This window comes from Triturus cristatus, chromosome 1_2 (assembly GCF_964204655.1).
Source record: "Triturus cristatus chromosome 1_2, aTriCri1.1, whole genome shotgun sequence".
Lineage (NCBI taxonomy): Eukaryota > Metazoa > Chordata > Amphibia > Caudata > Salamandridae > Triturus > Triturus cristatus.
In genome coordinates this window covers 686,436,981-686,454,724 of record NC_140580.1, presented here as the reverse complement: position 1 = coordinate 686,454,724, position 17,744 = coordinate 686,436,981, and positions in this window count along the sequence as shown.

The window sequence follows — 17,744 nt, the reverse complement described above, 5'->3', positions numbered from 1 at the left end:
TAATTGTAACATTTTAAAAATAATTTTAACTATGTTTTATTTAATTATATTATAATGTAATTAATTTTATATTATTTTTAAGACATTAAAAAAAATCGATATTTTATACAACTATATTTTTAACAACAATATTTTGGTTTCGATATTGTGGTGCTTACCTTTATGGAGATAGGAAGTCAATATTTTGTCCATCGATATTTTGCACTCAATATTCTGCTACCTCGATATTTTGACGATTTTATGTCAGTGATCCCCCCTGACCAGTACTTGGGTGCCTCTCTGACAGTGCCTTACTTGAGCTAATTGTCAACACAGGCACTTATGACAGTCTGGATCATTGAAATAATATTGATGCATATAATATAGAAACACAAAAATATCGGAACTTAAACATTGACTTCCTATACTTAAGTAGTAAAAGCACAAATACTAAAATCCAAAATATCATTTAAAAAAAATATCGATTTTGAACTATATCAAAAACAAAAATATTGGATACAAAAATATTCCTAATTAAATAAAAATAGGCCAAAATCATTGAAGCACTCAATAATCGATGACTATAGTGTCACCAAAATAACCGAATAATCATTATTAAATATATAAGAACACTTTTAACATAAAAACGATTACTTAACATAAAACCAAAATGTTTTACACACCCTTAAATTAAACAAAAATATATAACATTCACTTTTCACCCCCGTCAGTTCTGCTGCACGCAGGAGAAGTTTTGCGTTGAATCCGGACTGTAGGGGGAAGCGAGATGTCAATTCCAAGATGGTTCTGGTCTGTTGGTGATGCGTCGGAAAAACTTGATGCACAGGTGTGATGCATAGAAATCCAGACGCTCTGGCAGTTGATGCGGTGGTGGTCAACAGGTGCTTTGTCAATTTCTTCAGCCGCAGACCCATGATGCATCAATTCTTTCAGCTGCACAGCAGGGCCTGTATCGAAGTCAGTGCGGTGGTCTTGGACTTCAGAAACCGGTGCGCTGAACTCCAGCTGTGGCAGTTTCTTTGGCAAAGGGGAGGTGCTGCATCCATTTCTTCAGCCGCCCGGCAACGCTGCATGGAAATTCTTCCCGCTCGGAGGTGCTGCATGTGGAAATACAGGCACTGCAAGGGCGATGCATCAATTTTCAATTTTTTTTGTAGCTTTTTGCAGCAGGAACAATATCTAAGAGCCCAGAACTGGAATTTGCACCACAGGGCAGGTCAGAACTCCCAGCAATACAGTTCAAGGATGCTACAGGTGAAGTCTTTGCATCCCTAAGACTTCTTAATAAGAGGAAAGCTCTACTTCAAACCCTTGTAGAATATTCTTAAGCAGGATACAGCAAAGTAAAAGTCCAGTCCTTTCCACTGCCCACAGACAGAAGCAACAACTGCAGGCTAACCCAGCAAAGCAACACACTGCAACGGGGCAGTACTCCTCCTGAAAGCTCTTCAGTTCTTTTTCTTGGCAGAGTCCTCTTAGTCCAGAAGTGTTATAAAAGTCTGGGTTTTAGGTCCAATACGTATACCACTTTTGGCCTTTAAAGTTGGCATACTTTAAAAGAAAGTCTTTGTTTACAAGTTCTTGCCTGGCCCAGCCTTGGCTCCAGAAAAACTCCAAGGGGGTGGAGTCATCATGAGAGTCCAGGCACAGCCCTATTCAGGTATCAGTGACAACTCCTTCCACCACTCTAGCTCAAGAAGTCACACCTCAGAACCCTTTGTGCGACGGTCTAGTGTGAATGCACAAACAGCTCCTGTCAGTGTAAACCAGACGTTGATTCCACAAGCAGGCAGACGATGGATTAACCAGAAAATGCTTACTTTCTAAAAGTACTAGGTATCAGGTAGCTTTACTTTCTAAAAGTGGCACTTTCAAACACACAATTTAAAAAACACCTTTACTAAAAGATATATTTTTTTAAATCTTGAGCTCATGGAGCCCAAACTCCAAATCTCTATCTTTTTTCACTTGAAAGTAACATTTTCAAGATGTCACAAGGCAGCTCCAATTAAACAGGTCTAGCAAGGGGCGTGGTCTAGCCACGAGCATAGATGGCCGCCTGAAAAGAAAGCTCCACTGTGAGACGGGCCCCAGATGGGAGCAGCGGCCCTCATAGTGAGACTGGGGTCACAATATCAAAGACTGACAAAATGCTTTAACCCCTGGACAGTGACAGCCCAGGTCCTGATGCTGCTATTGAACATAACGGGGAGAAAAGAGCCTGGGATTCGGGTGAGTGAACGGGGCCTAGAGGCACGCTTCCAGCCTCGGCCCTTGCGCGGATTGCTGACCCCGCCTAGGTCTACCTGGTCGGCGTGGCCACAATATCTGCAGCGGCACCCCCCCACCCTACCCCTTGGTCCCGGGACCCGGGGACCACGGTGGATTGAGACCCGACCTTCATTGATCGTGAGGGGAGCACGGCCAATGGCACAGCCGGGAGTGCTGGGCCTGGGGTCAAGTATGTGGCCTCAAATACTCATTCACCTGATTACCTCATGGATTGGGCCCTGTATCTGGCGCCCCACACCCTGGCCATTACTGGAAGCACCAGGGTTGTGACACGACGAGTGCGGCATGGGAATCCATCACTGAGCAGCAACTGTGGAGGGTGACGCCCCCCCTACATTCATACATTCATATAGACTAGAAAAAGAGAGGGCAAAGATACTCTGCACTTTGAGCCCTGCACTAGCGCCGGGGCCACCACGAAACAAGCATGCCACAGGACGCCCTCCGACTCTACAGGAAATAGGAATTGAGAGCCAAGACACCATGAGCTAAGTTCCAAGTAACCCAGAACCCCCTAGCACCAACAGGGCCACAACGCAGCAATTAAACAGCTGAGCGGCCCCAGAAAGGAAAGAAATGGTGGAATCAACCACGGCGGAGGGTGCCAACCCAAGCGAGGGCCTCTTGCTCGCGACCTTGTACCCAGGCTTGTCTGCCACAACCGAGGCCGTGGCACGGATTAGAGGTCGCGGAGTGAGGGAAGTCTTGATCGTGAAAACGTTCCTCCCCTGCATCTACACCGGCAAAGAGAGCATCCAAGGGGAACTGAACCCCAGCACGTGCCCCATGGAGAAGGGGTCAGGAAGGTCCTCACTGCAACCCCCACAAGAGAATCGGTAAAGTAACACTATTCTACTCAAGGGCACGACGGAGAACACCCTGGCAAGACGAAAGTTGTCCACAGGCGACAGGCACAAATCCCGCACACGCTCCAACTCCTTGACGCAAGCCAGGATCAAGTAGGAGTCCGCCATCCTCGCCTGGATAATCAGAGAAGTGCAGTTGCAGCAGGTCCATAACTAGATCACCAGTATCCTCCTGGCCCCAGCACGCCCTCGCTGCCTATCTGTCCTCTCACAGCACAACGTCCTAGCATTGCGGACAAATGTCCACGTACAAACAAGGGAGCAAGTCCTCCAAACAATTCCTTTTTTGCAGAAGCACTAAAACAGCCTCACAATATGTCAGCGAAGGGCACCACATCTCCTGCGTGTGGCCCTCCCCAGTCCCCCCACCACAAAACGAGACAATGGACCATATCCTACTGGACATTTCGGCTGTCAGTCGTCACCTCGAAGGGATGGACACCAATATTTCCTCTCCAGTGGCAGAAGCAAAATCGATCAGAATAGCTATTGCGGGATTCCACACAAAGGTAGAGGGGTTGGACCAAAGGCTGACAACAGTGGAGGGCCGCTTCGAATCCATCCATGGCAGAGACCAGGAGTTGCTGGTTCTCCGCAGCAAACTGATAGATCTGGAGGATCGTAGCCGGAGGGAGAATATCCACTTCTTCGGATTTCTTGAAAATATCAAAGGCCCGAATGCCAGAGCATTCCTCTGCGATATCCTCCCGAAGCTGATGGACATCAACTTCAACCTGCCACTGGAGATACAGCGTACTCATCGTATCTTCTTCCTTAAATACACAAGGGCATCTACCCTCCTCTGGGTAGACCCATTATAACGGGCATAAACTCACCTTACTCTAGACTTGGGGAATTCATTGACAAGAAACTGCAAGTACTGATAAAAGACATCCCCTCATTTATTTAAGATAGTGAATACATCTTTCTCAAAGTCAGTGATATCACCAGGGAACCAGATTTCTTCCTAGTAGGTATCGACATTGTGAGCCTTTACACTTCCATTGAACATCATGATGGCCTGACATCAATACAACAATCACTTTGGGCTCAACTTGCCAACTACCTTAAAACCAACAAAATGATACTTGAAATGTTAGACTTCTGTTTGAACCATAACATCTTCAGCTTCAATCAAGAGATATATAAACAAGTACGCAAACTGTGATGGGCGTAAAATGTGCGCCACCATATGCCTGCGTCTTCATGAGCTTTGTTGAAAAGTTCTGGCTATGGGACCCAAGCTTCTCAGAATATATCACGCATATAGTTTTTTGGCATTGGTACATAGACAATATTTTCTGTATCTGGCAGGGGGCCCAACATCTGCTAGAAAGATTCCTACGCAACCTGGACAACAGCTCATAGAGAATCAAAACGACTTCCAACTTCTCTAAAACTGAAATCAACTTCTTGGACCTCACATTCTAGGTGAAGGATAACCTATTACACAACAAACTCTGCAGTAAAGACAAAGCGTTGCATGCTATTCTACGAGTAGAAAGCTGCCACCCCAAAAAATAACATCAAAATATCCCAAAGAGAGAACTACTTAGAATCAGAAGAAACTGTAGTGAGGAACAGTTGTTCGAACTTGAAGAAAAGGAAGCAATCACATGCTTGGAGAAGCGAGGATATGATCCATGTCACTTACAAAACACAATGGATGCTGTATCAAATATTGAGAGACCCAGTGCCTTGGGCCAAAAACCTACAACAACATGTGAAAAAGACACATGGATTCGGTACATCACAGACTATCACAAAGGACAACACAATATTAGGCAAATTCTCAAATGCCATTGGCACTTGCTACAACACACTCTAGGTCTCAAGGATCATCTCCATAGCTACCCAGGAATGAGTTTCAGACGGGCACCTAATCTTAAAAGAATGATTTGTAGATCCGAGTTTGTGTATAAAAGAAAAAAGGCGAACACATTTTTAGAAAGTCCAACAGGTTTTCACACATGCCATAACTGCAATATCTGCAAATTAACAAAACCCAATCTGTACCCATGCCACTGGGCAAACAGATCAGAATCACAGAATGGAATGACTGTAACAGCAAATTTACTATTCACATGACTTTCTGCCCATGTGTTGTAAATTGAAACAACGATGTGATTAAGCATTTACTAAAGACATTAATTCCCCTTTTATAGATCGTATTTTCTCTGTTATGTTGACCGAAGTTCGGACTCCATTTTGTATTGTCATGCTTCCACGTGTTCCCCACGAGAAGAGTCCAACCTCTGTGTTAGTTAGTTGCTCTTGCAATCTGCCTAGTAACAGTCTATAAATAGCTCCTTTGTCCATCTGGCACATGCCCAGACTTGACCACATCTGTTATCAGTTAGCCTTGCTTGACCATGTTTTCGCGGGCTCAAGGAGTGCGTTAGCTCCGCCCACATATTGATTCAGTATCGAAAATGACCATAAATGGTAATGTTCTTCGTCTTCATGTTGTATCCACCCACTCATGAGCCCCTCTACTGTGTATAAAAGGGGACCATGTACGAAGGTTCTTTGTGCTACTCTATGCAATACTGAAGAGTGTTGTGTGGATTGTAGGACCACCCTTAAGGGTTAATAAATGCTGTCTTTGTACTTTGCAGTTTCCGTGCCAACTTCCTTATAGATTCCGTTACAGGAGAGCGAACCCTTGTGTCCTGTGGGCCTAGCTGGGGCCTGTATTCATCAATTGGCGCCCGTCACGTGGGGCTCATCGGCGACTCGGATGCTCGAAGGATTGGTCGCGACGAAGGTGAGGAATTGGGCCGGGGATGTGATCACTGCCAGCGGCGTCTTAGCCCTGGCATCCCAAGGTTTTTCTTCCTTCCCTTCCGAGCTGACCGTCTGGGTGGCGCCGGTCCTCGACTGAGACCTCTTCTGTCGGTCCTGCCGTGAAAGCCGTTTGGGCGATTGTGGAGCTTGGCAGTTGGAATCTGGACTCTTGATTGGTAAGAACCGGTGTACGGTACTTGCTCCGAGTTTTTGAAGCCTGATCTGGCTATTTGAGTTTGATTTGTGATGACTAGTCATATTTTGGATTTGTCTTTGTGAATATATATGCGTTGCAACACATATAGGCAGGTAATGTGGAGAGATTTCTCCAGAGCTGTGTAACTTTGAACGGCGCAACGATTAAGTGCCATTTTTTATAATATTGCATATTTTGCATTATTTCTGAGCATGCCTGCTTTCAGCACACTCCGTAAGTGGTGCTGCTGTTTCGGAAACCGGTTGAACCTCGAGGAATCTGCTCCAGCCCCCCCAGAGGGGACTCCTAATAAGGATATGTATGTGAAGCATGGTCTTTCTTCCATAATGTACAGCACAGTATGGAGGAAATATACAAAAAAAGATCCTGAGTTGCGATGGCCTTTGTATGGATCGTTTGATATACGTAAGATTGAGTATGTGGAACAGTGCATGTGTAAGCGGCGTGCTCGTCAGGATATGTTTGAGTGTGTGCGGTTGTGGGTGAAGGAGGTGCGTGAGCGAGAGAAACGAGAGAAAGCGCTGTTTGATAAAGAGCAACGGAAGAATGATCATGTGCGAGCACAGGAAGCGAAGCGACGGGAGGATAGAGAGCAGACGGACAGGCAAGAGAAGGAGCGTAGGCTACAAGTTTCGGGTCAATACGTCGTCCGGCAGCCACTTTATCCTGTCCTTAATAATCTTGATGATGATTTTTCTTTACTAGATCGCCCTCCGCCCCCTTATGTCGGCGCATCTGCTCCGAGGCCGCAAGATTCTGGCCCGGGTCCGGGTAAGGTTGATACGCGGTCCATGTTATCAGCCGACCAAATGGCTGAGCTTCGGCAAATTTCCTTCCGTGCACTTAACGGCAAGATATCCATGGAGGACTTATTTCATATTTGGGGGCCGTGGCAGGAGAGAGATAAATTGTATTTTCTAGGTCATTTCGCGGATGAAGTGATTGATGCTTTCCGGAAACGTTCTGGTGTTTTTGAGCCCGATGAAGTATCATCGGATGCTAAAGCATTGCGTAATGGTGTTTTCTCTTTTTCTAAGGCTCCAGATACGGTTCGGCGGCTGTTTGCCTTGCGGGACGAGGTGCTGGTCTATAAAGAGAAAGCGCGCCAGCGAGCAGGGAAGGAGAAGCAGTCAGATTCGTGCACAACAGAGGGCCACTCATCCACCTCCCAGTCAGATAAGGATGACATAGTGCATGTTAAACCAATGCGAGAGGCAGCGCCTTTGTATGTTCCTCCTAAAGGAGCGGGGACTAGCTCGGACATTACCTCCGCCGATGCTAAGGGATATTTCGTGTATAATTGGGTTTACACTCCATGGCATAGGGCTGATGTTATGGCATTGAAGAATGCGCTGCCCGACCCCCGCAAGAATCCAGCGGCCTTCTATGAAGAAGTCGAGGGGGCCTTGAATTCTTGCGTTATGACTTTAGCAGATATAGATTTGTTCTTTGGCCTTATTCTACCACCGGATATGTGGCGATCTGTCCGAAAGGTAGATGATGTAGTTGCCTTTAAGGCCCGGTGGTCTGACCTTGAGGATGAGGATAGGGAGCGGAAGCCCGCGCAGAAACCGCCCCAGAATATTTTAGATCTCCCTGCTGCTATTGTGGCTAAGTTAAAGACAATTATTCCCCCTAAAAAGATTGACTGGAATATGTTAGCTGCATGTAAACAGAAAGTTGACGAGTCAGTTGCGGACTTCTTTACGCGCTTTGAGGAGACGTTTCATGATTTTAGTGGCCAGTCGCTTACCGACGATACGGGACGCCACCTTTTTGCGGATAAATATGTAGCTAATCTGCTGCCGGCAGTTGCGGCCCGTCTAAAAGCGAGTGAAAGTTCTTGGTCCTCCGCTACACCGACGGCCCTCCTGACTATCGCTCAGTATTATGAGCGTCAGGAGCAAGAAGCAAAGGGCCAGGAGGAAAAGAAATCGAAAGATTTGAAAACAAAGGTGATGCTGGCGCAAGTCTATGGCCCGCCTCGACGGGGTAGTAATAGAGGTAGGGGAGGATCTTATGGTCCTCCCTCGGGCCGGTCTGATTTGAATAGGAATCAATGTGCGTATTGTAAGCAAGCGGGTCATTGGGCTAGGGACTGCCCGGTGTTGCATGCATCGCGCCAGGGGCATACCCACGGTGGCACGCGAGGTAGAGGGGGTTTCTCGAACTTTCGAGGGAATTCTAACGAACAGGCTCGTCTTGAGTCTGCTGGGCAGCACCGAGATAGATCAAATGTTTTCGATCGCCAGCATCAGTATCAAGCATCAGGAATTGACCGGTCAGGGTACCATGACTCTCAGCATGCATAGGATTGCGTTGGATGGGGGTTAGAATCAGTTGAGGTGCCGGTCGATCAGAAGGGCCCTTATGTATCGGCTGAGGTTTTGGGCTCTACTGATCAGTTCCTAGTGGATACAGGAGCGAAACGTAGTGCACTGTCTAAGCAATTGGTTCCGGGGGCTCCCCCATCCGGCTTAATGGTCACATCGGTAGGGTTTGACGGTACACTCTCCCGAAGCCCTCTTTCACAGCCCCTCATGTTTAAGGTTGATTCTTTTTCTGCACCCTGTCCGTTTCTGCTTGCCCCGTACACACCGGACAACATTATGGGTCTTGATATGTTAAAGCATTTTAGGGCTACGATCCGTTGCTCCCCTGCTGGTGTACGGGTAATATTGAATGACAATTACCCCCGATCAGAACGAATGTGTACGATGTCAGAGGATGCGCTGTTAGCTACCCTCCCTCGTGCTTTGTGGGCAACTTCGGATACTGATGTAGGACAAATGGTGATTCCACCGGTCCACATTAGCGTCCAGGAGGGGGCGGTGTTACCACGCCTCCCACAGTACCGTATTTCCCAAGAGGGCGAGGAGGCTCTCATACAGATAGTGCAGGATTTGATGGCGGTAGGGGTAGTGGAGGAAGTCCCCTACAACATTTGTAACAGTCCGATCCTTCCCATACTGAAAAAGGATACGGATGCCAGAGTTTATCGGTTTATAATTGATTTGAGAGAAGTGAACAAGATCGTGATACCTCAGTACCCAGTGGTTTCCGATATCACGACGTTGCTTACCTTGGTCCCGCCTACGGCGACCATGTTCTCAGTGATTGATTTGAAGAATGCCTTCTTTTCCATTCCCATTCACCCTGATAGCCGATATCTTTTTGGGTTTACATTAAATAATAGATCTTATCGTTTCTGTAGGATTCCCCAGGGCTATACAGAAAGCCCTAGCATTTATAGTCAGGCTTTGAAACGACAATTGGATTCCTTTGCTCTGCTCGAGGGTGTCGCCCTCATTCAATATGTCGACGACATCTTGCTGGCGGCTGACACCCTGGAGTTGTGTGAAAAAAGTACGTTATCCTTACTTTCTTTTTTAGCGTCCCGCAATCATAAGGTATCTAGGAAGAAATTGCAATTCTGTAGACCAAAGGTGACTTATCTGGGTCACCTTTTGTCTAAGGAGGGACGTGCACTCACACCGGATCGTATCCAAGTAATTTTGGATACACCGAGACCATCCACACAGAAGGATGTACGTGCATTTTTGGGCCTTGTTTCTTTTTGTAGACAGTGGATATTGGGGTTTTCACATATAGCTAAGCCATTGTTAGCCCTCTTGACAAAGGACACGCCTATCCCAATCCCTTGGTCAGATGAGTGCGGTACTGCTTTTCAGCAACTACGACAGGCCCTTTGTTCAGCACCAGTGTTAGGAACCCCTGATTATGCAAAACCCTTTTCGTTGTATGTGCATGAGAAAGATGGATGTGCATTGTCAGTTTTAGTGCAGATGCACGGTGATAAGCAGCGCCCTTGTGCATATTTTTCGGCTGTACTTGATCCTGTCGCCCGAGCATTACCAGGGTGTTTTCGCTCGGTTGCGGCGACAGCTGTGTCAATACGCCAAAGCGAGGGAATTGTGTTATCTCATAAGCTGTTGGTATTAGTTCCCCATGCTGTCGATGCCCTGCTTAATCAAACAAAGACGCAGCATTTGACCAGTGCCCGTTTAACGGGATATGAGTTGACGCTTTTGGCTCCTCATATTACGTTGAAAAGGTGCGTAACGTTGAACCCGGCAACATTGTTGCCATACCCCGAAACCCAGCCTGAGGCGCGGAAAGCGCATGATTGTATTCTCGTGACTGAGGAACAAACAAAGGGTCGTATTGATCTCCAGGATACGCCCTTTCTAGATGTAGATGGAGAACTGTGGGTGGATGGATCATGCCTGAAGCTACCAGATGGTACGACTTCAGCAGCGTATGCGATTACCACATTGCAAACGATAGTGGAGACAGCACGCATACCACAGAAATCAGCTCAAGCAGCGGAACTGATAGCATTAACACGAGCATGTGAGCTCAGTATAGGACTATGTGTGAATGTTTATACAGATAGCCGCTATGCTTTCGGAGTAGCGCACGATTTCGGCCTACTCTGGAAGGAGAGAGGGTTTTTAACGTCACATGGAGTACAGATAATGCATGGAGAGTTAGTTCACAATCTTTTAACCGCATTGACATACCCAAAGAAAATTGCTATCGTTAAGTGTAGCGCCCATAGGAAAGTAGTTGACAAAGTTGGAGAAGGGAATGCGTTGGCAGATCGAGTAGCACGGGAAACTGCGATGCAGCCCGGTACTACTGCCGTGTATGTAGTAAAGTCACAGGTGGAAAGATGGCATGATGCGAAGGAGGAAGTGCGAGAAATGCAAAGGACCGCTTCTGACAAAGAGCGGGAACAATGGGCTAGCGAGGGGGAACTGGATGACGAGGGTTGCTGGAGAAATAAGCAGATGGATAGATGGAAATTACCCACGGCCTTTGTACAACCTATGGTTCAGATGGCACATGGGCTAGCACATGTTGGAGCTTCCGCAATTGTGAAATTGCTTACCCAAGTCTGGGAGCATCCAGAGATTGCTAGCACGGCAAAGAGGGTGGTGCAGACCTGTATGATCTGCCTGAGGTATAACCCAGGAAAGGGTACTCGAACTCCAGCAGGAGGATTTGTGACACCCACTACACCCTTTGAGGTTCTGCAGATGGATTACATCCAGCTTGAGCGCTGTAATAATCTGAAGTATGTTCTAGTAGTGGTCTGCGCTTTCAGCAAATGGGTTGAAGCGTACCCTACGAAAGACAATACTGCGATGACTACTGCGAAGCTGCTGCTGAAGGAGTTTTTCCCCCGATATGGCGTTTGTAGACTTCTGTGGAGTGATAATGGCCCTCACTTTGTAGCGGATGTTATAAAGTATGTCTTGAAGGGTCTAGGCATCACTCAGAAGTTCCACGCCGTGTTTCACCCTCAGTCTGCAGGCCTAGTTGAGAAGTATAATGGTACACTGAAGCTTAAGATCGCCAAAATTCAAGCTTCGACGTCTTTGACTTGGCCAGACGCTCTGCCACTGGCGTTATTGTCAATTAGATCAGTACCGCACTCTCGAACTGGCCTTACGCCGTACGAGATCGTCTTTGGACGCCCAATGAATATTTGGGGTCCACCAAGACCTAAGGCTGTGTATGATGTACCTTGTGTAATGATGAGCGATTATCTGGCACAGTTAACGGATAACTTGGTTTCTATCCATCAACAGGTCCGAGAGGCGCTCCCTGATCGGTCTACCGGCGAAGGACATGGTCTCCGGCCTGGTGACCAGGTCATGGTGAAAGTCTTCGACAGAACGAACAGCTTGGAGCCGAGATGGGTGGGCCCTGAGCAGGTCCTCCTCGCAACGAGGACGGCTGTGCGAGTCTCCAATCGAAAGAATTGGATCCACTCTCTGCACTGTAGGAAGGTGCCGCCCGGATTGGTGGAACCTGCCGTGCTGACCGATCAACGAGACATCTTGGCTGCAGAGACAGGCCGTGCTGCGGAGCCAAACGCCACTGAGGAGCTCTTTCCGGACCACGCGACTCCTGGAGGAAGGCGATATCATCTTCGACCAAGGAAGTGAGTTTTTCCAGTAGCGGGACATACTGTCAGAACGGCCCTTGGGTTAGTGAAACGGAGAGCCGATGAGGCAAGGGGGGGGATCAGCCCTGCATTAGTGTAGCGACACCCGTCTTGGCCCGCTGGTGAAGAAATCAACCGCTGCCCAAGGGGAAGAGTTCTGACAGACTTTTAGTTTCAGGAAGATATTGGGTTTTATTTTTGTTTTGATATGGAGAAAAAGAAAATCCTTTGTGCATTAGGGTTCATGTTGACAGTAGCCATTGTTGGGATAACCACATGGTTCGTGGAGGATGTAACTCCCGCTCGGAAGATTCTTGTGTTGACAACTCCGGTGCCTGAGGAGCACTACTTTTATACATTACCGTATCAAGAGTTGAAGCATCGACAATCTTACCTGAATAACACTTTCATCCAGATGCTGCATCATACCCACGTTGCTACGAATGCTACGAACTGTTGGATATGTGGGATGATGCCAGCTCATCAGAAGAAAGGAGGAACGCCATTTATACCACTTCCTTTCTCTCATAATGGCTCTTGTAGAGCATGGTATACTTTGCTTTTTGCTACTCGGAAACCAACAGTGGGACGATTGCTCTTCAGACTCAATAAAGAATGCCATCAAGACAAAAATGGGTATCCACAAGCGAATGGGACAATTTGGGAGTGGGAAGAGTACCGACCAGACAATGAATCCATTCCCTACATCTTTACGAACACAAGAGACACTGTGGGAAAGGACAAGTTTGTAATTCAAGTAGCACAAGCTCAAGCGGACCTGTGTGTCCAGAGTGTGGGTTTCATCCCTGTTGGTGTCAGTGATTGCATTACTGTTTTGAATATTGATGGGTTGAACAATAGTACCTTCTTAGCCTCCCATAACACGTACTTTGTGTGTGGAAATAAAGGTTACTACCGTCTGCCAGCTGGGTGGTCTGGGGTATGCTATGTATCATTTCTATTACCTCCTGTATTCCTAGCACCCGCATCTTATCATAAGGATCTGAAATTATTGAATAATGTGACTGTAAATAGGTATAAACGTACTTTATCAATTGATGATGTAGATCAGACTGATACCAGTCTGCAACAGTATATTGATTTTAACTTAGGACTGTTTTTCTTTGTTGGAGCTGCCCTGAACAGTAGGAAGATCCGAAGGTTAACAAGAGTGGTAGAAGCTGTGACAAATCAGACTGCTGCTGCTCTTGGGAATCTTACGGAGGAATTACAGATTACTAGAATTGTTGCATTGCAGAGTCGTATGGTACTAGACGTTATGCTAGCTGACAGAGGAGGAGCATGTAAAATTATTGGAAGTAGCTGTTGTGTGTTTATCCCTGATCATACGCCATCAGTTTATAATGCCATCAATAAACTGCATAAAATTGCAGCTGAGATCCATACAGAAAATGGCACTTGGTCCTTTTCTGGATGGTTTTGGGCGTTAATTACTGCCTGGGGATGGAAGGTTCTAACTGGTCTCTGCATTATTGTAGCGGTTCTGTTTTCATGCTGTATCTGCGTTCAGTGTGGTCCTTTACTCTGCTCATTATGTGTATCATTTTGTATCCCCGATAAGAAAGCTATTGCCAATGTCACTTATCAGAAACGTTTAGCTAAGGAAGTAGAAGAGATGATGATAATTGATATATATGATGATTATTCTAACAAGCCGGATGTCTTCAGTAAATGCTGAAAGGGTCGTCTGTTGTAAATTGAAACAACGATGTGATTAAGCATTTACTAAAGACATTAATTCCCCTTTTATAGATCGTGTTTTCTCTGTTATGTTGACCGAAGTTCGGACTCCATTTTGTATTGTCATGCTTCCACGTGTTCCCCACGAGAAGAGTCCAAGCTCTGTGTTAGTTGCTCTTGCAATCTGCCTAGTAACAGTCTATAAATAGCTCCTTTGTCCATCTGGCACATGCCCAGACTTGACCACATCTGTTATCAGTTAGCCTTGCTTGACCATGTTTTCGCGGGCTCAAGGAGTGCGTTAGCTCCGCCCACATATTGATTCAGTATCGAAAATGACCATAAATGGTAATGTTCTTCGTCTTCATGTTGTATCCACCCACTCATGAGCCCCTCTACTGTGTATAAAAGGGGACCATGTACGAAGGTTCTTTGTGCTACTCTATGCAATACTGAAGAGTGTTGTGTGGATTGTAGGACCACCCTTAAGGGTTAATAAATGCTGTCTTTGTACTTTGCAGTTTCCGTGCCAACTTCCTTATAGATTCCGTTACAGGAGAGCGAACCCTTGTGTCCTGTGGGCCTAGCTGGGGCCTGTATTCATCACATGCAACCGACCATACATAGGGAGTACAATTCGACACCTGCGCATAAGCATTCAGGAACACTACAGAAACATCAACAGGTACAATACGGGCCACCCGTTAAGAGATCACTTCCATAATACTCATCCACACAAGAAAAGTTTCACTTTTTATGGCATTGAGGTCATACATGCATCCAGACGAGTAGGAAACCGGGAGCTTAAACTGCGGAGAAGAGAGAGTGAACTCATTCTCCAAACTTCGTCAAACTTGGACTAAATAAAGATGCAGAAATGCACGTTTGGTTGGGGATGGCTAAGTGGGAATGCAGAACTCAACACACTCCATCCCCCCCGAACCTTGCTCTGGGCCCTTGACCCCCCGCAGCAGGGCCCCACCGAGCTTGAGAAGCTAGACCATCAGTATGCCTTCTGTACCTTCGAGCAAAACATCTGTTGCAGAAATAATAGTGTGATTCACACAAGCCATGAATATTTTTGGCACCCCAGGACAACCCAAATAGTGCCACCCTTTTTCCCTTAGTGAACATTCACCTTCATAGTTCTATGACAGCCTCCCTGAGACTGCCATGACCTCCTCCTTTACAATTGAGCACGTTTGCCCTTCCCCATGCTTTATAAACATATGTATATAGCACCATTTTTTCTCCCCCTTTTTGATTGTACCATGAGAAATTATAAACCACTGGCTAGCCTTTTTTTGCTTAAGTTATACCCTCGAGCGTATACCACGCACCGCAGAATTTAATGTAACGGGGAGTCTTCAGTCGACCTCCCACACATTTTTACATTCCAAGGTGGCACCCTTTTTTCGGCTACTTCTCTGATCACCTGCTTACATATCGGTCCACCTTGCCCATTATCCATGAGAAATAATTACCTATTCATGTTTTCGCACCGCGAGTAATTACTACCACTACTTAGGTTTTTGCCTTTTAGATCCATGCCCCTTTGTCGTATAGCGATTTTCAACCTAACAAGCTAGTTCTTAGCCCATTTTTTGCTCTTTCTAATACTTCAAGATGGCGCCCTATTTTTCCTGGTGAACTCATGACCCGGAACCTATTGGGCTGACAGAGGAGGGCACCTGCAGAATTGAGACTACTGTCTCCATTCACAGCACATAAAAGGGTCCACTAATTCAAATGCGGCTGCCTTCGCCGACCGATAGAGACCATGTGCAATTGGCACCAAAGTAAGTGAGAGCACACTGGTGGGGGTCTCCAAGACCCTTGCGGACCCACAGAATCTAGTTTCTTGGCCCCGGGTCCTTTGGATTTTCAAGGGGTCCATTTTAATTTATAGTAAACCCATTTTAAATATTCATTGTCCTACTGCTTCCATTTTACTAGGATTTTTACCGCACTGAGTTACGGAGACAGGATTGTTCTAGGTTTCAGCTTCTAAATATACACAACGGTAAGCGCGGTGCAGTACTGATCATGAGAACGAAGGATCACTTTTTCCCTTTAACTAGGGATACTCCTGATAGTCCTTGACTAGCTCCTTTCACGTCCCATTTTTCACTAAGGACCTCCACGGCATAATTCACCAGTAATATGAAAGACCTTGGCCACTTTATAAACAGAATGCTAACACAGGCCACTTTTGTTCACTCCTTCATGAAAGTCTGTTGATTTCCTTGATCACTAGACCATGAAGAATGATCATTATACCTATACGATTCAGAGTGTTCTTTAGCACTTGTACACTGACTATCATACCTTGAGTGAGTTCTAACATGCTTTGCTTTGTTGTATATATGTTTTTTGTGTCCCTATATGGAACATTACTTAACGATCCGGACAAAAAATTCTCATAAATATATCTCTGATTTACCTTGATAATCATGATGGCTTTAATGTTTCGTATAACCTAATATGACATTTGGACCATTCTTCGTAATCTACTGATCTAAGTTCTTTTTCCCCTCTCTTTCCCCTCTCTTTTTCTATAATTCCTGTCACTACCTAACCTTCTATATCCCTTGGTCTTTCCCTACCACTCGCTACTCTCCCTTCCCATCGACCGCTGCCCTACCCAACCGTTCCACCTTTACTTTTCTATTTTCCCTGCCCTTACCTCTTGCTGGAATTTTTTCTGGGTAACCATTCTCCTTCCTCCAGAAAATGCCTTTACCCACAACAATTTCTTTTCACACACCTTTTTCCAATGTCTTTTCCCACCTCTCCCTGTCACCGCCATGCTCTTTCACTTTCCTTTTCCCTTCTTGTTTGACCCCAATGTATTCTCTCTGTACCACATCATCTCGGGTGATTACTTTATATATCATTTACACACATGTTTTGTTGTATTTCTGAAAATATGTATATACCATTGGACATCAGATTATTATGATTCTTTGTCTCTGATGTACATCCCTGAGGAAGCCCCAGGCCAAAAGGCCAATGTGAGGGGGCAAAACGTGTTGGCTGTTATATGTTCTTTCTTTTGTCTTAGGGATCTATGTTCCGCCTCGGCTCTGCATGATGCTGAATCTTCCAAGGAGTCAAGCATCGTAACATTATTAAGAAAGCAGTAAATTGGAATTTTTTCCACAAAAAGAAGGATTTCTCTCACTTGTTCTGGCACATCTTGAAGTTGAGTTCAAAAGGAGGCCTGGTTTGGGCCTCTCATCCCAGGGACAGACTCGATGATGAACGAAACTCCAAGAAGACTTCAGAGAGCTGACTATCGCTCCCACTGTGTTAAGAATATTTACTGTATTAACTGTTTGCTGATTTGCTTAATTGTATATGCAGTATGCGTTATCTGCAGAAATGATTTACTTGCTTTTGGAACTCTAAATTGCGCTACTGTCTTCGGCCTAGCTTAACATTATATGTCTCCTCCTCCCTAATGTCCCTCCCGGGCCTAACCACGACCACGCAGCACATTATCATATCACATCTGGGTACCGCTCCTTATCCAACCGCCAACAAGGCATATACCCCAGTTTGCACCATCACAGTAACATACACACTCTTCCACTTATCCCTAGCTACGGCGCCGCTCTCCTGAGGAGAACTGTTTTGCGGCGGCACCCCAGTGAGCTTAGACCCGCAGTCGAACGATTAGTAGTCCTCGCGCCGCTGCCCAGCAGGTACTAATCCCCCCGCCTGGCTCTATCCCCCTCCTCTCCCTCCCCATCCTTCCCCTCCCTTCCCCTACACTCTACCTCCAGACAGGATGCACTACCCCTTCTGGGCCGTACACCAAAGCCTACACTCCAGCCACTGACACCCCCTTGGCTGCATCACCAGACTGTAACACCTTCCACACGTGCCAGGACCCTCTTAT